The 8,352-nt window shown below is 53.2% G+C and overlaps 1 pseudogene; it reads left to right on the forward strand.

The window, feature by feature from the left end:
- The first annotated feature begins 5,600 nt into the window (after positions 1-5,600).
- Positions 5,601-7,323, forward strand: LOC124665305 (annotated as a pseudogene).
- Positions 7,324-8,352: the final 1,029 nt, after the last annotated feature.

The following is an 8,352-nucleotide window of genomic DNA, read 5'->3' on the forward strand; positions in this document are numbered from 1 at the left end:
CGCCTAGGTGTTCCTGCGACGCAGCCAGGCCCGCGAGGAAGTCCATGGCCGATCCTGGTGGACGGCGAGGCGGTCGAGGCCGCGGCCCTGGGCACCCACGTGGCCGGGGCAGGGGCCGCCGTGGTGGAGCAGCTACGATCCCACGCTCGCCGTCGCCTGCGCCCTCCTCGTCCTTGCAGGAGGAGCGCTGCTTCGAGTTCCTCCTCCGCATCGACGACGACCCACTCGCCATCAAGCGGCTCCCGGACAAGTTCGCCGAGTTCGTCGACGGCGTCGAGCCGGCGCGGCTGCAGCTACGGGAGGCCAGGCGCAGCTTCGCCGCCGGACCGTGGAGGTCTTGTTCGACGGGCAGGGCAAGATGTACCTGCACACGGGGTGGGACAAGTTCGCCCGTGACCTCGCGCTCGAGCCCGGCTGCCAGCTCACCTTCCTCTACGAGGGGGACGACGAGATGATCGTCAAGGTGTTCGACGACACAGCCTGCCGCAGGCACTACCACACCGGCGAATCCGGCTCGGACACCGATAGTTAGAACGTCGAGTGTTCTCTCTTTGCAGCGAATCTGGCTATAGGCCGGACAAAGCCGGTAGTGGAGGTCTATGTCTGTTCTTCCTCGGTAGAACCAACAAGGGCACCGTCTCCTCCCGCTGGATTTTCCAGTTTGGGTGATTGGGTGTGCCCTCGAATGTTCTTCCTTGGCAGCGAACATACGGAAATCAACACAGCTGGTTTCTTTTAAAAAAAAATTTATATTTGTGTCGACCATGGTTCAAACTATGTGTTAGTTTGTGTAAACCATGTTCCAAACTATGTGTTAGTTTGTGTAAAATCATGTTTCAATATGTAATATTTGAAACTATGTTTAAATGGAGAAGAGAAAAAAAAGAAAAAAAATGCGTCGCCCCGCTGGAGCAGCCCCCAGACGTAAACGGACGCGCGGACAAAAACGGTCATTTTTGCGTCCGCAGTGTGACGCAAACAGATGCTCGCGGACATTAAAATACGTCGCGCCGCTGGAGATGCCCTTAGAGCATCCCCACTCGTCTCCCCGAAGAGACCCCCGAGCGACGTTTTTGTCATCCGGACGGCGATTTTCGGCCCAGTCGCGCCCCCGATTCCTCGTTTTTCTCCGGATTTGGGCTTAAATCCATCCGGCGAGCCCACGCCATCCTCGGTCCCCCGAGGCGCGCTCGCGGACTCCAGACGAAGCGAAAGCGCGCGAAACACCGAGAAATCTCTCCCGCGCTTTCGCTTCGTCTTCGCCGCAGAGGTGGACCCGGCCGGTCAGCGACAGACGCATCGTCTTCCGCGCGCAATAAAGGCTGTCGCCGGTCAGCTCGCCGCGGACGCGTAGCATCCACGCGGCAATAAATCGTCGGCTCGCCGCGACGCCTAAATACCCCGCTCGTCGCGACGCGTCGCACCATTCTTCCTCTTCCTCTTCCTCTTCCTCCCCTCGACCCTCGACGAGCTCCATGGCCTACAACGACGAAGACGACGCGGCCAACAACAGTTTCCCTCGCCGGTCGCTCCACGCGTGGGAGGGGCACCTCCTCCACCAGGCGAGGTACCCCTGCCCGCCGGACACGAGGCCTCCCGGCGGCGGGTGGCGGCTAAGTGTGGGCGGCATGCCAATCCCGCCGCCGCCCCAGGGCCACGCCCTCGATGCTGCCATCGAGGAGGCCCGGATGACCTTGACGGACGAAGAGCGCACCGACCCGCGCTACCACCCCGACAACTACACGAGGTGGAACTCGTACTTCCTGCGGCGGTTGGAGTGGGAGCTCGCCTCCTACGACGGCCCACCGCCTCCGCCTCCGCGCAACAACGCAGCGGGTCGCCGGCGTTGGTGGAGCGCGCCGGGCCGGACACTCGAGGCCGTCCTCGAACACATCGAGGGCGGCAACTTCCCCATACTGACGATGCCCCCACTGTCGAGGGCATCGGCCAGCCGCCGCCGGGGAAGCAGCTGGCAGCCACGGCGCATGGCTGCCAGTTCCTCGTCCTCCGGCTCGGCGTCGAGGTCGCTCTCCAGGTCGGCGCCATCCTTGGCGCCGGTGAAAAAGGAGCCAACTTCCCCGCCGAGCAACCGCGCGCGCGGCGGCGGCATCGTCATCCGCGAGCCCTCAACGGCACAAGGACGGCTCCGCCCCAAGCGCGAACACGACACCTCCGGCGAGCGGAAGCGCAAGCCGGCGAAGGTGAAGGTGGAGGAGGCCGAAAGCACCGAGGACGCCGCCATCCTCGAGGCCGTCATGGCGAGGTCCCTCCAGGACCTCGTCCCCGCCGAGAACTCCATGCCACTCGACCAGGCCTGCGCCTGGTCGAGGGAGCAGTGGGAGAAGGAGGAGGCGGAGCGGCAGACGAGGCTCCTCGAGGACGTCGCACGCTACCGCCGGCCTGCGACTCCTCCATCCGGCGCCGCCATCCCCGTCGTCGACCTTGAAGCCTCCAACGATGACTGGTACAAGCCATCGCCGTCCCCGCCTCGCACCAGTGGCCGGTGGGGAGACGCCGGCCAAGGCAGCAGCCAAGTGGCTTCGGCGCCGCCGCAGTTCGACGACGACGGCGACGGCGACATGGACTACACGGTGTTCTACCGCCATTTCGGCATGTAGAGCGCCGTGTTTTAATATTTACAGTTGTATTCCCCTAGCCGAATTCGAAATATAGTCGAATTCAGCCTCTATGTATGAACTTCCCCCTCTATATAGTAAATATCATTAAATTTAGTCTAAATTCGATCGTTTTAAGCCGTAGTTTGTCAAGTTTCCGTTTTTCAAATTTAGATCGCCTTTTCGCCTGAGAACACGGCTGGGAAACTACTTCTCCCCACGCCGAATTTACGTCCAATTCGAACGTAAATTTCCCCGGATTTCGGCGTGGGGAGGGCAAACGAGTGGAGATGCTCTTACGCCAAGAATCATCCAAGTCCAGCAGCACCAACGACAATCAGCGGCAGCGAGCGCAAGGCAGATGCCAATCACATTCCTGTTACTACTTTAATCAGTTTTCACAGTCAATCATCTGCTCACTTTTAGTACTACTACTAGTAGTAGTATCACTATCAACTGTGCGTATGGCGTGCGTGTCGATGTGCCCTTTGTTCAACCTGGCTAATAAAACTGCAGATCTTGCTGCATAGCAGTCGCTACTCACTGGCCACTAGTGTAACTGCTGCTAAACTGAACTTAAACTAAACACACCCGTGTGGCTAGCCGACTCTTGGGCCAAGGGAGGAGGCAGAGTGCTCTTGCTGTACGTAGCTCGCCATTATGTACTGTATGTATGTGGTTTGTGTTGTTTTCGATCAGTTCTACTAGGATAGCATGGGGCCGCCCTACGTGCGCGCGGGGATATACAGCGTCGAAATTGGTGTGTTCGATTTCAGAAAAGAAAAGTTGCATTCGTGGAGCATCTTTACTGGTTTAGATCATCTCTAGCAGATCTTCCAAATTGGTCAAACTTGGATATTTGCAGGCCGGTTTGAAAATTTGGGGTGTTTTTGCCCCGTCCAGACACCTTAAAGTGGTCAAACCCGTAAATTTTTTTGAGGTTTGTTTGCAGATCAAGCCCGCGATCTCTATAGTTGGGGTTTCAAAATTATTTTTGCAGGCCAACCTGGATACGGTCAACGCTCTCACGACAGCTCGCTCCAACACAGTCCGCCAATAAACTCGCCGGAGTCCGGTCAAATTCCGGCGAACTTCCACGTAATTCGACCGGGGATTAGGCAAAATCGAACCGCCCTCGCCGGAATTAGCCGCCGGTTGAATTCGGGCAGAGCCGGTCGAGCAGGTGCGGCTAGGATTCTCGGGGCGGCCGAGCACGGGGCGTGGGCGTGGCCGGCAGCCGGCGGCGCGGGCGGGCGGCTGCGCGCGAGCGTGGCCAACAGCTGGCAGCTGCTGCAGCGTGGCCAGCACGCCGGGTGCTACGAGCGCAGGCGGGTTGCGGCCGGCGCGGCGCGGGCGTGGCTGAGCCCGGCGCAGGGCGGCCGAGCGCGGGCCGGCGGCGTGGTGTGGTGGCGCGGGGTGGGTTGGGAAGAAGAAGGTGGAGTAAAAAAAACTGTCACCTAGGTGAAATATTCAGGAATGTGATATTTTACAGTTTCGATTTATGGGGTCTGGAGGCATTTTTCGATCTCCAAATCGCGAACTTTTCAACCTGCAAATACGTATTTAAGATTTGCGGTTTGAGATTTCTGCTAGAGATGCTCTTATGCAAGCGTGGATGTGGCTGGAATGGAACCGGCTGAAAATATGTAGGGTGCGATAAAACAAAGGATCGAGGAGGCGGTAAGTTCTCGGTTCATCTAGAAATCTGGAATTAACTTAATTCTTGGTCAGATATGACGTCACTCAATTCTATGTGTAACTAGCAAAAAAAATGCAACGGAACCATAGCTACTGAATCAATATACAATTCGGGACACACAAAGAAAAGTTCAAGCAAGTAAAGTGGAGAAAATGAATGCTCGGAAGGAGGTATTTAAATCAAAACCAATTCTCGCATACATGATAAAACTCAACAAAATGCTCAACGATTAACAAAATACTAGGGGTGGTGGTAATATTTTCAATTGCTTTTCAGAGCACGCACGTTCTTTTGCTTATTGCCTGCCAACATTTACGGCTGTACATTATTGCATCACATGGTATCTATGACATATTACTCTTCCTATTTAAGAAGAGAGAAACCAAGTAGCTAGTATCCTTGCTAACAAACAATGAGTAAAACTAAGTTGGCAACATATCACATACACCAAATTATGAGCACAGTGTATATAGGAGTTGGAAGCATCAGGATTTTACGACAGTGGGTACCATTCCACTCTCGCGAAGGAACAACCTGGCACCACTGGCTAGCTCATAAGCCAACACTTTCCTAGATCATAGCACGGGAGTCACATGTGCTCTCATTCGCCACATTAGCATTGGCACTAGGCCACAAGATTGTTTTCTTCCATAGCTGGCTGCCCAACACTACCTCACATGCCGGTATTGCCGCCACTTTTCTTGTCGGCACATTGCAGATATGCCACTAAAGCTACTATTTAGCGGCACTTTTTGATCGGTGCCTCAAATTACCATCTAATTATTGGCATTTTTTAGATAGTGCCAATTTTACTAAAGTGTCGGTATATTTTTTCGTGGCAGTTTTAGGAAAGTGCCTGCAATGTTTCTTATTAATGGCATTTTACCAAAGTGCTGGTATTTTTCACGGCAGTTTTTTCAAAAGTGCCTGCATTCCCCCACCCCGCAGTTATTTTGTGAAGGGTCTAAATGCAAAATTTACTTGCCATGTCCTTCCTCCGCGGAACGAGCCGCCTCTCCGGCTCTCCCCATCCCCCTTCCTTTCCTGATCGGTTCACGCCACCAGCGCCGCCGATTCGAGCCCGATCTCGCCGCCCGCCATGGATTTTTCCCAAGCGAGTTCCTCCACATGGTAAGTAGGGATCAGATACGATCTCCCCCAAGCTTCCGCCCCTTCCTTAATCGCTCCGTCGCCACGCACGCGGCCGCGGCCGACCTCGCCGCCGCCGTCGTCCTCCGCACGGATCTCCCCTCCCGACCATAAATCTCTCCCCATGGCGTCCTACAACCCCAGCCCCCTCAGCCCAGCCACTCTACCCGACGCTCGCCATGGCGGACCTCGCGCCCGTCGAGATCCCCTCCTCCCCCCAACTCCCCCACCGCTCCCCCGCCCTCCGAGGACATCCTCCTCCTCATCCCCGCCACCCAGCTCCACCTCATTGACCGGCACCGCAGCCACCCGCTCGACGCGGAGGCGGGGACCTCACTCTCCTCCGCATCCGGGACGGCTCCACCTCCCTCGCCGCCATCGCGCAGCTCGGCCCCATCCAATTCCCTCTGACCCGCGACGTGGCCACCGTGAAGTTCGACCCCTGCCACTACTCCTTCTCCCTGACCGTCCCCGCCTCCGCCGACGACCCGGCGCCCGGCCCGCTCCACTACGGCCTCACGCTCCCGCGCCCCGACCCGCGCCTCGACGGCGTGCTCGCGGCCTGCATCAGCTTCTCCGCCCACTCCGTGGCCGGCAGCGAGGGGCTCGCCGGCGGGGTGCGCGGCGAGGTCGAGGCCGCCGCGTACTGGACCGCCCTCCCGCCCAACGTCGAGGAGTACGGCGGCGCGGTCGCCAGGGCCATCGCCTCGGGCGCCGAGGGCCTCGCCAAGGGGATCATCTGGTGTGGGGTCATGACGGTGGAGAGGCTCCACTGGGGGAACAAGGTCCTCAGGAAGAGGATCCAGCCTGGGGACTGATGCCGAGGTCACCCCCGAGATGCTGAAGCGAATCAAAAGGTATTGCAGACTTCCTCACTTCTTGTAGTGCCATTATGGGTATATCAGTGTTCTGTAGTGTCATTTCAGTTGAGTTAGTAAACCTTATGATGATTAGGGGCAATATCTGCAAATTATCCATGCATGCTGGCAATTACATGTATTTTACTAGTCTTGTTGTCTGGCTTCCCTGTTCCTTGGTTTCATATTTATGTCATGTATAGGAAGAACTTCAAGCATTCATGTAGAAATGCTCTGGGATTGTAGATAGTTTGCAATTTATGAGCTTCTCGACTGGAGTAACTTAAACTGAGGGATATTTTTTGTAACCACGAAATTGTTCTTTTTGAGAACTTTATTATTTTATTACGAAGTACATTATGCTTAACATAATCGTAAGCAGGTAATATTCACTCTAGCATAAGGATGCATTATATATTGTACAAGGAGTTTGACCCTGTGCCGGTACAGACGTACAGTCACACTTGTTGATTAGTGATCTCACCGGATGTTTTAGGTAACTTGTGCTTCCTTGCTTAAACTGATTGTGTTGTCTCATTTTGGTATTTCTTATATTTTTTGGCAGGGCTAAGAAGGTCACAAAAATGTCTGAGAAAGTGGCAACCGGAATACTGTCCGTAGTCGTGAAGGTTACTGGCCATTTTACAAGCTCAATAGCTAACTCAAAAGCTGGAAATAAGTTTTTCAGCCTACTGCCTGGAGAGATTGTTCCGCGCCGCTGCTCCCCCGAGCCCTCCCACGACGCACACCTACCCATCCCGTGCTGTATGACCGCCATGTGGGTACCGTTTCTGTCACGTTCGTTGTCTTTGTGTAACTAGTTACTGCACACAGAGCTGGCACTATTTCCTTCAACTACCACTTCTGACAGCCATGAGCTGTGGTCTTTTGGGTCAAAGTAGTTGGTGCATTTCTTGACATGCTGTTATTTTCTGATTACTGATCAGTATTACCTGTTCCTTGGCATATGGGTCTGCAGGTCATGTTAGAGTTTGCTTTGTAGCAATATATTTTAGATCAACCGAACTGTATATAAACATGAAGTTCATGCAACATTGTTTTTTATTAAGTGGCTTGTACTGGTATACAAAGAGCAATAAAGATAGCATGAGTGCAAGCATTACATTCTATTGTACTGTCTTTATGCCTTCATTCCTAGCATATTTATTTGACTCAAAATACATTAGCTTCTTCTGGTTGCATCTTGGTATGTGAGTATGTGACTGTTTTCTTCTTTCTCCAATCATATCTCTATCAGATACTCCGCGGCGTTGCTTACTGTCATTCTCATAGAGTTCTTCATCGAGATTTGAAACCTCAGAATTTATTGGTAGATCGGCGTACTAACGCACTGAAGCTTGTAGACTTTGGTTTAGCCAGGGCTTTTGGAACCCATGCTCGTACATTTACTCAATAGGTATTTTTCTTCTATTACTCGTTTACAAGCGCATTGAGAATGTTCCAGTACCACGTCGCCTTTTGGCAGGATCTTAATATACAATTTTGCATCTTAGTATGTACTACATATGATTTTGCATCTAAACAAGCTCATTGTTCTTGTATCAAACAACACCATGGCACATCAACTCACAAGGCATGTCTATGGGAAGTATTTTTTCAGGTAGTAACATTATGGTACAGAGCTCCAGAAATTCTTCTTGGAGCGAGGCAATATTCCACACCAGTTGATGTGTGGTCAGTGGGTTGTATCTTTGCAGAAATGGTGAAGCAGAAGCCACTGTTTCCAGGCGATTCTGAGATTGATGAATTATTTAAGATATTCAGGTTCGATTCTCTCCCCGAACCATTCTAGTTTACGATAGCTTGATTGAACAATAGCACCGGTAGCTTGACTGGGAGTATTTTTTATTGGACAGTTATTTGACTTAACTTCACCAATAGTACAGTACCAATTTATTTCGTGTGTGTCAAACGGTCAATGCATGTTTGCTACTCTCTGAATATTGTTTGATTTCTTGCTGGGAGTACTTGCAAATTTAAAGTGGAGCAAGTTCCTATATACATTACTGTA

This window comes from Lolium rigidum, chromosome 1 (assembly GCF_022539505.1).
Source record: "Lolium rigidum isolate FL_2022 chromosome 1, APGP_CSIRO_Lrig_0.1, whole genome shotgun sequence".
NCBI lineage: Eukaryota > Viridiplantae > Streptophyta > Magnoliopsida > Poales > Poaceae > Lolium > Lolium rigidum.